The sequence below is a fragment of the Bufo bufo genome, chromosome 1, assembly GCF_905171765.1.
Source record: "Bufo bufo chromosome 1, aBufBuf1.1, whole genome shotgun sequence".
Lineage (NCBI taxonomy): Eukaryota > Metazoa > Chordata > Amphibia > Anura > Bufonidae > Bufo > Bufo bufo.
Genome location: NC_053389.1, coordinates 834134245 through 834146919, shown reverse-complemented (window position 1 = coordinate 834146919; position 12675 = coordinate 834134245).

Below are 12675 nucleotides of genomic sequence, written 5' to 3'. Positions count from 1 at the left end.
CAGAGTTTTAACCGGTTTCTGTGTACAATTTGGGATCCCTTGTCTTCCCGGGTGATCTCATAAGTATGAGTCCCAACATTTGGGATTGCAGTGACAACATAGGGACTTTGCTCCCATTTACTGTCCAGTTTACTTGTACGACGGTTATTTTTTAACCATACCACAGCCCCTATTGTCAAGGGTTCTGCATGGGCTGCTTGATCATAGTCTCTCTGCTGTCGGTCCCTAGCATAGTCCATGCGTTCCTGAACAATGGCTTTGGCTGCATTCAATCGCCTTTGGTGCTCAGCAACCCAGTCGGTATTAGGTAATGGGTTGATGCAATCAGGTACATGTATGTCCAAGGAGTGATCAGCAGGCAATGTCCCTTGGCGCCCAAACATCAAATAAAAAGGGGTATACCCGGTGGAACAATGTATGGTATGATTGTACGTGAACATGAGCTGTGGCAACAGATTAGGCCAATCTCCTCTGGTTTCAGGAGGTACGGCCCTCAGCATCTCTATCAAGGTCTGATTCATTTTTTCACATAATCCGTTACCTTGAGGATGGTAGGCCGTTGTCCGGATCTTCTTACAGTTGTGTAAGCGGCACAGTTCATGGAACAGATGGGACTCAAAAGCAGGTCCTTGATCGGTGAGGATCTTTTCTGGACATCCGTAGGGCAGGAGGAAGTGCTTCCAGAACAGTTCGGCTGTAGTCGAACAGGCACCGCTACAACAAACTTAGTGAAATGGTCAATAATAGTCATGGCATAAGCATACCCTGAGCGACTAGGCTCCAGTTTCACATGGTCGATGGCGACAAGTTCAAGAGGACGGGTACTTACAATGGGTCTCAGTTGTGCCCTCTGATCATGGTGCTCACTTCGTTTTAAGGCACAGGCTACACACTCCCGACACCACTTCTCAATGTCTTCTCTCATGCCCACCCAGTAAAACCGCTGGCGGATATTAGCCTCAGTCTTTTGGACCCCAAAGTGACCGGATTGATTGTGGTACATCTCCAACACCATACCTGCATCTCGTCGGGGTATGAGAATCTGGTGTACTCTTTCGTTGGACACTGGGTCTAGGCTTCTCCGTAGCAATAGGCCCTTTTGTATGAAGAGTTGATGGCGCTGTCTCCAGAGTTTGATGAGCTCAGGATCTGCACTCTTACGCCGAATCCTCTCAGGGGCTCTGCCACTAGTAATGAAGTCCAACAACTCACCCAGCACTCTACTTTCAGACTGTAGTTTCACCCACCTTTCTTCTTTAGGATCAGGCCTACTGGAGGGTGAAGGAACTGCAGCTCTGTCATTGGTAGCTCGAGCCTGATCCTGTTGAGCAAATTTGTTATAGAAAGCCGGCATCTCTACATCTTCCCAAGCATCTCGCACATCATCAGGAGCTGTCTCTGTGGGAAGCCTGGATAAAGCATCAGCATTATCATTAGTGCGTCCAGCACGATACTTTACAGAGAAATTATAGTTGGCAAGGCGAGAGGCCCATCTCTGCTCCAAGGCCCCTAATTTAGCTGTATTTAGATGCGCCAGAGGGTTATTGTCAGTGAATGCAATGAACGGGGTGGCGGCTAGATAATCCTTGAATTTCTCCGTCACTGCCCACACTAACGCCAGGAACTCCAGTTTGAAGGAACTATAATTCTGGTCATTTTTCTCAGCCCCTTTCAGGGAGCGGCTTGCATAAGCTATCACTCTCTCTTTTCCCTCTTGGATTTGGGCTAACACAGCTCCCAGGCCTCGCTTGCTAGCATCGGTATAAAGATGGAAAGGCTTGCTATAATCTGGATAACCTAACACAGGAGGCTCGGTCAGTTTCTTTTTTAACAATTGGAACGCTATCTCTCTTTCTTCATTCCACTCAATGGGCACAGGAGTTCTAGGACTTTTCTTGGGTTGCCCCCTCAAGAGCTCCTGGATAGGATCAGCTATTTGAGCAAAATGGGGGATAAAACGTCTATAGTAGCCGGCAAAACCAAGGAAACCCCTCACCTCTTTGACGGTAGTGGGGACCGGCCAATTACGGACAGCCGCTAACTTATCAGGGTCAGGTTGCACGCCCTCTCCGCTTACCACATGCCCCAGGTATCTTACTGCAGGTTTGAGCAGGTGACACTTGGATGGCTTTACCTTCAAGCCATATTTGATAAGGATTTCAAATACTTCTGCCAAATGTTTCAGATAGTCTTCATATGTTTTTGAGTACACAATGACGTCATCTAGATACAACAGCACTGTTTCGAAGTTTTTGTGACCCAAACACCGCTCCATTAGTCTCTGGAAAGTTCCTGGGGCATTACATAACCCGAACGGCATACAATTGAATTCGAACAGGCCCATGGGAGTGGTGAAAGCAGTCTTTTCCCTATCTGCAGGGGCCATGGGTACTTGCCAGTAGCCACTGGTCAAGTCCAATGTGGAGAAATAGGCAGAGGAGCCCAGAGCAGTTAGTGACTCCTCAATGCGGGGCAGTGGGTATGCATCCTTGTGGGTTATTTGGTTAATTTTTCTATAATCCACACAGAAACGGATACCACCATCCTTTTTCTTTACAAGGACCAGGGGTGCAGCCCACGGACTACGGCTGTCCCGGATCACATTAGAGTCTTTCATCTCTTGGATCATTTCTTTTACAGTCTGATATGAAGTAGGCGGTAAGGGTCTGTATCTCTCCTTGATAGGAGGATGAGAGCCAGTAGGTATGGTGTGTTGTATGGCACTAACCTCTCCATAGTCAGTAGCATGCTTACTGAAGGCCTGGTGGTGCTCCTTGACAAGCTGTAGGATCCCTTCTTGTTGATGTTGGGGGGTAGTCTCGTCCCCTACATGGAGCTCTTCCCACCAGGGCACTTGTGGCTGGGTCACTGACGGGCGTCCACTGCCTGCAGCTGGCGGCTTTTCTGTCACTGGAAGACGAATGATGTCTTGGAAGGACACCTGGGACAGCTGGGCAACACGGCAATGCTTAGTAAGCGCAACAGGATGATCACTCAGGTTAATCAGACGGACAGGTACTTTACCTTGGGAGACGTTCACCAGGCACTTGGCAGCTCTCACATAAGGGTAATCCTCCATCTGGATTGGTTCTACCAGGGCTGGATAATCTCGGCCTTGGACTCCCAGGACCGCACGACACCATAAAAGAGTTTGAGAATTAGGAGGCAAAGTCACAGGCTTAATATCACTAATCCTGGCAGTACAAATTTCTCCTTTCCCATTAGCAAACCTCTGCTGGGCACTTAACACAGTAATAGTCTTTTGAATCACCCTCTTGGATGCAGAGGAAGCAGTGGGCAAAGTCTGGTGTAATACGGCAAGTATTTCTGAATAACAGTTTTTGAAGACATTAGTGCCTAGAATGACAGGATGTCCTCCTCTGTCACCGGCCTGTACTACTATCACCCCCTGTTGTGGTAAGGTTACTTCTCCCACCTGCAGGGTGGGTTCCCAGTATCCGTGAATCTTTACTGGTTTGCCATTGCTGGCGATAATCTCTACCCAGGATTCAGGCGGCTGGGTTAATTGGTCGGTGTCCCAGAACTTTTCAAATGCAGGCAGCTGAATGGTAGTGACCTGAGACCCAGTATCTAATAGGGCTTCAAAGGAGACCCCGTTGATCTCTATGTTGATTTTAGGATGGGATCCTACATAACGTGGCATCCAATTTGGATCCTCTGGACCTAGTGTTCTACCTCCCGAGGGGTGGTCCTCAGCCTCAGGGGTTGCCCGTTTAACTGCCAGCACATGGATTCTGTGTGTCCCAGCTTTTTGCAGTATGTACACACGGGCCTCTTGCGACCTCTATTACGCCTCCCAGGATCCCTGGGGTGAGTCTCTTGGTATGGAGGTGGGAACGGCCTAGGAGGTGACAGGAACTCTTCTTCTGACATTATGGGTTTTTCCCATTCCTCTATTTTTCTGCACACTTTCTCTAGACTTTTAGTGAGGTGATTTACTTGCTCTGTCAGCATGGCAATAGTATTAGGAACCATCCTTCATGACTAAGAACACGACAGTTCGAAATGCGTAGATCCGGGGAACCGGGGAACACCAGTGTTTTTTGTGATTGCTGTACTCACCTGGATTCTTGGTGACATTAAAGACCGGGACTTTCATACTATCTACCGTAGTGCTGGAGCATTTCTTTCATTTTCTTCTGACACTTGAACAGCTTGACCGGCCTGAGCTTGGTTAGAGATAAGCGGTTTCACCCTGCAGGCTGGTGACTAAGGTAGGGTGCTCAACTCCGGAGATACTGCTGACCCCAGAATTTTTATAGCCAGTTCTTTAAAGTCCAGAAAGGCACTGTTAGGGTGCTGGGCGGACAGCATCTTTAATTGGGTCCTTATTTGCTCACTAGACACCCCGGTGATAAATTGTTCCCTCAGGGTCTGGTCCCGGTTATCAGCCTCTTTGGGATCTATCTGGATTACAGCCCCTAAAGCCTCCTGAAGTGATAGGGCATAGTCACGGAGGGACTCACCGGACTTCTGTTTCTTGCCAAAGAAGTGCATCTTTATCTCTGAGGCAGTCCTAGTTTCAAAAGTGGCCCTGAGGCGGGTGAATATCTGCTCTAGAGTACTCCGCTCAGCAGCAGGCCAGGATAATACCTCCCTGCGGGCAGCTCCCTCCAGCTGCGCTAGCAGGATTTCCATTTGCTGGTCGGCATTTATGGGGTACAGTTTGAATAATGCCAGCAACTTTTCTTTAAAGTCTCTCAGGGTATGGGTCTCTCCTCTGTAGCGGGGAAACCATGGGGCCCCGAAATAGTAAGGCATGGTAAAGGGCATCATGTTGGGGGCTATAGGATGATTAGGAGCCGCAAGCTCTCCCGGGGCCGGCTGCTCGGGAACTCCCGGTTCTGACATGTTAGTCTATTGAGATATGGCCGCTGGCGACTAAAGGGGCCGGAACAATCCCCTTCCCTCCGGTTACAAGTTCTTACCGGTATCGCCGGGCTTGCGCAGGCCAAGTCTCGAGAGATCCCGGACGTCCTGAGTACGCGGTGACGTAGAAGAAAACGGGCCGCGGCGGTGCGATGATGACGAGGGGCGGGATTTTCTGTGTCTTTGAAGGGATCCGCCCACGAAGGTCCTCAGCAGCGCGGGAAACTTTACTCCAGGCGGCCGGTGGCCATCTTGGTCACCATTCCCTGACAGCAAGCAGGGTTGTAAAAAGTCCATAAAACCACACTCCGATGTGGCGATTTCCTTCCTCTTAATAGCGCAACACTGCACAGTGCTTTTTGGAGGTTTTAGGAACACTTTGGGTATGTTTTTCAGTCCACAAAGTCCACTTTAAATAAGCAGGCAATTTGTCACTTTGGTCACAGGGCAACGGTATAAGGCACAAAGTTCACGCTTCTTGCACTAGAAAGCGTGCGTATCCTGTTCGTGACGCCAAAAGAGACGTGCAGCGTACTCAAGTTAGGTTTAAAAATGTTCCTGGGTGTTGTAGTGCAATTGTGACACTAACCTGAGACAGCTGACTCTCTGCAAGGGCAGGGGATGATGAGAAATGTTCGTGACGCCAGTGCCAATTAAACGGTGGCACGCCGTTTGCTGATAGCAGGAATAACTGAGGAACCACGAGATGTTAAAACAGAACTAAAACTTTAGTAGTCATCATGCCTGGACATAGATGGAAGCGCAGTTCCTTTGCAGACAGTTGGTTGCAGTACATTTGATGCAGGCAATACATATATATAGCAAGGTGACTTCAGAGTGTTAAACACAGGACTTGCAGTACAGGCGGCTTGCACTCTATTCCTGACTGATCCTGGAACATAGAAACTCTTCTCCAAGGCCCAATGCCCTAGCTCTGGCGTATATCCTTGGTTTTATAATTATCAAGTACCTCCTCTGTTGTCTTTAGTACCTCTTGCTTTTCTGGACTTGCCTCTGTCTCTCTCAGCACTGACTCTAGAAACTTCTGAACTCCCTTCCTAGGCTAGGCCCTAGCCTATTTATACTAACCAGGGGGCTCCCTCTGCTGGCTGAATTATGAATTGCCTGCTGCAGGCCTAACTTTCTTAAAGGAAGATACACATTATAATATAGCAGTGTCGGGTAACCTACCCGTATGCTGCAGTCCACCAGCCTAAATGACAGCATTTCATAGGCCAGTAGTTTAGAAATGCTGGCATTCAGGGCCAGGGATCGAGGGTGGCTAGGTGGGAATTTACGCTTTCTCTCAAATGTTTGTGAGATGGAGAGCTGAACGCTGCCGTGTGACATGGTTGAGATGCTTGGTGACGCAGGTGGTAGTGTTGGTGGTACATCCCATGTTTGCTGGGCGGCAGGTGCCAACGTTCCTCCAGAGGCGGAGGAAGAGGCCGAGGCGGCGGCAGCAGCAGCAGAAGAGGCCGAGGCGGCGGCAGCAGCAGAAGAGGCCGAGGCGGCAGCAGCAGAAGATGTAGCAGGGGGAGCCTGAGTGACTTCCTTGTTTTTAAGGTGTTTACTCCACTGCAGTTCATGCTTTGCATGCAGGTGCCTGGTCATGCAGGTTGTGCTAAGGTTCAGAACGTTAATGCCTCGCTTCAGGCTCTGATGGCACAGCGTGCAAACCACTCGGGTCTTGTCGTCAGCACATTGTTTGAAGAAGTGCCATGCCAGGAAACTCCTTGAAGCTGCCTTTGGGGTGCTCGGTCCCAGATGGCGGCGGTCAGTAGCAGGCGGAGTCTCTTGGCGGCGGGTGTTCTGATTTTGCCCACTGCTCCCTCTTTTGCTACGCTGTTGGCTCGGTCTCACCACTGCCTCTTCCTCCGAACTGTGAAAGTCAGTGGCACGACCTTCATTCCATGTGGGGTTTAGGACCTCATCGTCCCCTGCATCGTCTTCCACCCAGTCTTGATCCCTGACCTCCTGTTCAGTCTGCACACTGCAGAAAGACGCAGCAGTTGGCACCTGTGTTTCGTCATCATCAGAGACGTGCTGAGGTGGTATTCCCATGTCCTCATCATCAGGAAAAATAAGTGGTTGTGCGTTAGTGCATTCTATCTCTTCCACCCCTGGTGAAGGGCTAAGTGGATGCCCTTGGGAAACCCTGGCAGCAGAGTCTTCAAACAGCATAAGAGACTGCTGCATAACTTGAGGCTCAGACAGTTTCCCTGATATGCATGGGGGTGATGTGACAGACTGATGGGCTTGGTTTTCATGCGCCATCTGTGCGCTTTCTGCAGAAGACTGGGTAGGAGATAATGTGAACGTGCTGGATCCACTGTTGGCCACCCAATTGACTAATGCCTGTACCTGCTCAGGCCTTACCATCCTTAGAACGGCATTGGGCCCCACCAAATATTGCTGTAAATTCTGCTGGCTACTGGGACCTGAGGTAGTTGGTTCACTAGGACGTGTGGCTGTGGCAGAACGGCCACGTCCTCTCCCAGCACCAGAGGGTCCACTAACACCACCACGACCCCGTCCGCGTCCCTTATTAGATGTTTTCCTCATTGTTCCCGTTCACCACAATTTTGAGAATGGCAAATTTGGGAATGCTTTTTCAACCCAGAACAAAAGGTCTGCTTTGACGGTCACTACAAATAACTTGACCAGCTAAAACTGTGCAGATTTGGTTGAATAGAGATGTGAGACCTGTTTTTTTTTGCGCTGTGTGACAGTTATAGGTTTAATCACAGAATGACACTTCTATCAGCACGCTAGCGTGTGTCTTAGGTTTTTCTGAATGATACTATCAATAACTTCAATGTAAGATTTTCTTTTTGGGATAGATTTCAAGTAGGCCTGAAATACCACAAACTAGTTATTTTCAGAATGGCAAATTTGGGAATAGTTTTTCAACCCAGAACAAAAAGTCTGCTTTGACGGTCACTACAAATAACTTGACCAGCTAAAACTGTGCAGATTTGGTTGAATAGAAATGTCAGGTCTATTTTTTAGGCGCTGGGTGACAGGCTCAACTTGCCCCTGATGTAATATATGGCCAAAAAATAACCAGACTGTTGATGGTTAAATGCACTTGGGTGACACAGGCTCAGCCTGCAGCTGATGTAATATATGGCCAAAAAATAACCAGACTGTTGATGGTTAAATGCACTTCGGTGACACAGGCTCAGCCTGCAGCTGATGTAGGATATAGCACAAAATAACCACACTATCGATGGTTAAATACACTTGGTGATAGCTTGTGCTGGCGCACCACAAGTCACAAAATGGCCGCCGATCACCCCAGAAAAAAAGTGATCTAAAAACGCTCTGGGCAGCCTCAAAAAAGTGAGCAAGTCAATAATAGCACTTCAATGATCCACAGCTGCAGATCGATCACAGAATGAAGTCTTTTGGAGGAGTTAATCTGCCTAATCTCGCCCTAACGTCGCAGCTGCAACCTCTCCCTATACTGATCATAGCAGAGTGACGTGCAGCGCTACGTGACTCCAGCTTATATAGAGGCTGGGTCACATGGTGCACTGGCCAATCACAGCCATGCCAATAGTAGGCAAGGCTGTGATGGCCTCTTGGGGCAAGTAGTATGACGCTTGTTGATTGGCTGCTTTGCAGCCTTTCAAAAAGCGCCAAGAAAGCGCCGAACACCGAACCCGAACCCGGACTTTTACGAAAATGTTCGGGTTCGGGTCCGTGTCACGGACACCCCAAAATTCGGTACGAACCCGAACTATACAGTTCGGGTTCGCTCATCCCTAGTCATAACCAGATGGGCTACGCACTACCGAATAAGAGACAGAGGGTGGTCAGAAGACAAGTCGAGGTCAGAAGCACAGAGGAATCAGTAGGCAAATGCAGGAATAGGGAACAAAGAACCTAGCCTGTGAGGCAAACAAGTCTATCACTGGCAATGGTGTATGGCCAGGAGGGATTTAAATAGAGCGCCGAGTCCTGGATTGGAACCTGATAGGTCCATGACTCGGCGCTCCATTAGTCAGAAACACTAGTACACAGTAATAGAGCAGTGGAGCAATCAGCCCACTCTTAATCTTCCCCAGCACACGCTCGCTGGAGGGAGAAACAGAGCATTGCATCCTGTTACTAAGGTTCCGGTCGTGTCACATGAGGACTTGGCTCAGCAGTGCGTCTCTCCCGCCACGGCCATGCTGAGGATCGCGCCGCTGGAGCCCGGACAGGTAAGTTTGTTACAACAAGGCCTCCTATAGAGAATTGACTAGTTAGAATGCTTATCCACAATAATTTTGATGGATCCAGGGTGAAACTCGAAAAATTTGAATATCGGGCAAAAGTTTATTTATTTCAGTAATGCAACTTAAAATTAGAATTTTGTGAAAAGGTTCAATATTCTCGGCTCAAAGTGTCAGACTCTAGTCATCTAATTAATCCATACCCCCTGAGCAAATTGTGACTTTGGGGTTTCATAAGCTGTAAGCCATAATCATCCAAATTATAACAAGTAAAGGCTTGAAATACCTCGCTTTGCATGTAATGAGTCTATCACGTATGTTAGTTTTACCTTATAAGTTGCATTACTGAAATAAATGAACTTTGCGCAATATTCCAATTTTTCGAGTTTCACTTGTACAACCTTGACCAAGGAACCATAAGTAATCGTTTAGGGAGTATAATGACTTTCAGACTGCTTAATTTAAATTTTTTAAACATTTTTACAATAACAGAAGCTTTTCAGTGGCTGGGCATGAATGCATGAAAGCAAGAATCACATTATGTTTTTCTATTTCTTTTTTTTGTTTTTGTTTTAAATGTTATTTGCATTTATTCAGGGGTCGAGTCAAGGGGGAACTCGTGGGAATGGCGTTCCTGCACTTTTTTCATGGCAGGAACGCCGTTCCCTTTCAGGGCAAAAGGATCAGGAGGAAGCGGTGAAGGCTTTGTACTCACCGCCGCCTTCCTGGTCCTCGGCTGTCGGCTGTGAGGGCTGCGCACAGGAGCCGAGTGAGTCGCTCTGTGACGTCACTCCGTGCACAGCCTACAGCAGTAGAAGAGGAGCGTCTGCGTCCAGGAACAGGAGAGGTAAGTGTAAGTGTTTTTTTTTTTCATATTTTATACTATAGGCTGAATGGAGAGGCACTGACTGGAGGCTGGTGGAGGGGGCACTCGGGGCTGGTGGATGGGGCACACTGGACGCTAGTGAATGGGGCCCTGGGGGCTGGTAAGAGGCACTGGGCGGCTAATGGAGAGGCTCTGGGGGCTGATATAGAGGACTGGGGGCTGATTAGAGGCACTAGGGGCAGATTAGAGGCACTGGGGGCTGAATAGAGACACTAGGGGTAGATTAGAGGCACTGGGGGCTGATTAGAGGCACTAGGGGCAGATTAGAGGCACTGGGGCTGATGAGATCTGCTGGGGGCTGATATAGAGGCACTGGGGGGCTGATGAGAGGTACTGGGGCTGATGAGTGAGAGGCACTGGGGGCTAATGTAGAGGCACTGGGGGATGATGAGATCTGCTGGGGGCTGATATAGAGGCACTGGGGGCTGATGAGAGGTACTGGGGGCTGATGAGTGAGAGGCACTGGGGGCTAATGTAGAGGCACTGGGGGCTGTTGAGATCTGCTGGGGCTGATATAGAGGCACTGGGGGGCTGATGAGAGGTACTGGGGACTGATGAGAGGCACTGGGGGCTAATATAAAGGCACTGGGGGCTGATGAGATCTGCTGGGGCTGATATAGAGGCACTGGGGGCTGATGAGAGGCACTGGGGGGCTGATGAGAGGTACTGGGGGGCTGATGAGAGGTACTGGGGGGCTGACGAGAGGCACTGGGGGCTGATGAGAGGCACTGGGGGCTGATGAGAGGCACTGGGGGCTGATGAGAGACACTGGGGGGCTGATATGAGGCACTGGGGGCTAATGTAGAGGCACTAGGGCTAATGTAGAGGCACTGGGGGGCTGATGGAGAGGCACTGGGGGCTAATGGAGAGGCACTGGGGGGCTGATGGAGAGGCACTGGGGGCTGCTATGAGGCACTGGGGCTCTTATCTGAGGTCTGATTGGGGGTCATTCATATTGGGTTCTGATCTGATTGGGGTCTTATTAACATTGGGGGTCTGATTGGTGGTCTGACCTGAGGTGTAATGAAATATATTGTTTTCTTATTGTGCGGTGCCCACTTCCAGCCCTGAGCCCAGCTGCCTAGAGCACCCCTGAGGCCAAGCCTGTCAGCACCCCTGAGGCCAAGCCTGTCAGCACCCCTGAGGCTAAGCCAGCCAGCACCCCTGAGGCAAAACCAGCCAGCACCCCTGAGTCTTCAGAACTGTAAGTAAATAATATATAAAGGGAGTTTTTGTTTTGTTTTGATCACAATGTGTACATTTGGCTCAGTCCGCAGCGACACAAATTACAGCATGCTAGATTTTCTGTGCTTTTAATTTTTTTCTTTTACACGTAGCTTTCAAAAGGCCATTCACATGTATTGTATTTTAAAGAGGTTTTCCCATCTCAGACAATGGGGGCATATCGCTAGGATATGCCCCCATTGTCTGATAGGTGCGGGTCCCTATATATATCTGTTTATTTCATGTTAATTTTGCAGTTGTTTGTGTAAACTGGCGCTTTACAATAAATGTTGCACAGAATTTTCAGCGAAATATATATATATTTTTTTTGGGGGGGGGGGGGGTTTGCAGTGGATCTTGGGTGAGTTCCCACACTTTTTTTTCCCAGGACTTGACCCCTGCATTTATTCTAATGAACATTGAATGTGTTTAACACTTTAATACAATTTGGCATAACATCTCTGCGTGAAAGCATTTCTTTGGCAGCTCACCCTCTACATGGTGCCCCTCATCCTGTAGCTCTTCCAAACGTGCACAAAAAATTTAATTCAGTCAGGCGATGACATCATCAGGTTAGGACCTTCTGCCCATGAACGTAAGGGCTCACCAGCCGTGTGCATTCTGCATCACGGATGCGGACCCATTCACTTGAATCCGGAGGTGCGGTGCGGAACGGAACGGACGCACAGAACGGAACCCCACGGAAGCACTACGGAGTGCTTCTGTGGTGTTCTGTTCCGTGCTTTCGCTCCACAAAAAGATAGAACTTGCTCTATCTTTTTGCGGAACGTAGGGATCGCGGACCCAATTGAAGTGAATGGGTTTGCGATCCGCATGCGGCTGCCCCACGGTCAGTGCCCGTGCATTGCGGCACGGAGCCCTCACGCTAGTGTGAATGAGCCCTAAAGCAGGATTTTAGAACAATAGTTTCCAAGATTTTACCATTAATAATTTTGGTCTGATTTATTAAAAATCAGACCCCGCAGTTCAACACCATCGGGTATACGCCGCAAATTACGTTAAAAAACCTGCATTTAAGCCAACAATCACAAATAAACTGGAAAGGACATAATTCCTTAAAGCACCGCAATAAATGACACATGCTGACAAAAACCCCAGGAAGCTCAATGAAAATAAATCCAGAAGGCGAAACTGCAGTAAAAGTGTCGGAATTATATGAGGGTCATAACTACTTGTAATTTATAGGGCATTCATAAAGGTTTATGGTATTTTTACTGAGGATGAGGCCGAGTAAAGTCCTTTTTTCTGCCATAAAATGTTAATGGTCGTAGCACTGATCTCCGCAAAGAAAGCTCTTTGAGCTTTAAAATAAACCTCAGCAGATTTGTCCCTATGAGACTGACCTGTTCCATGTGCGCTCGGCAGCTGAAGGCCTCTGTGTTGGTCCCATGTTCTTATGTTACTGCATCGCTGAGAAAAATGATGTTTTAA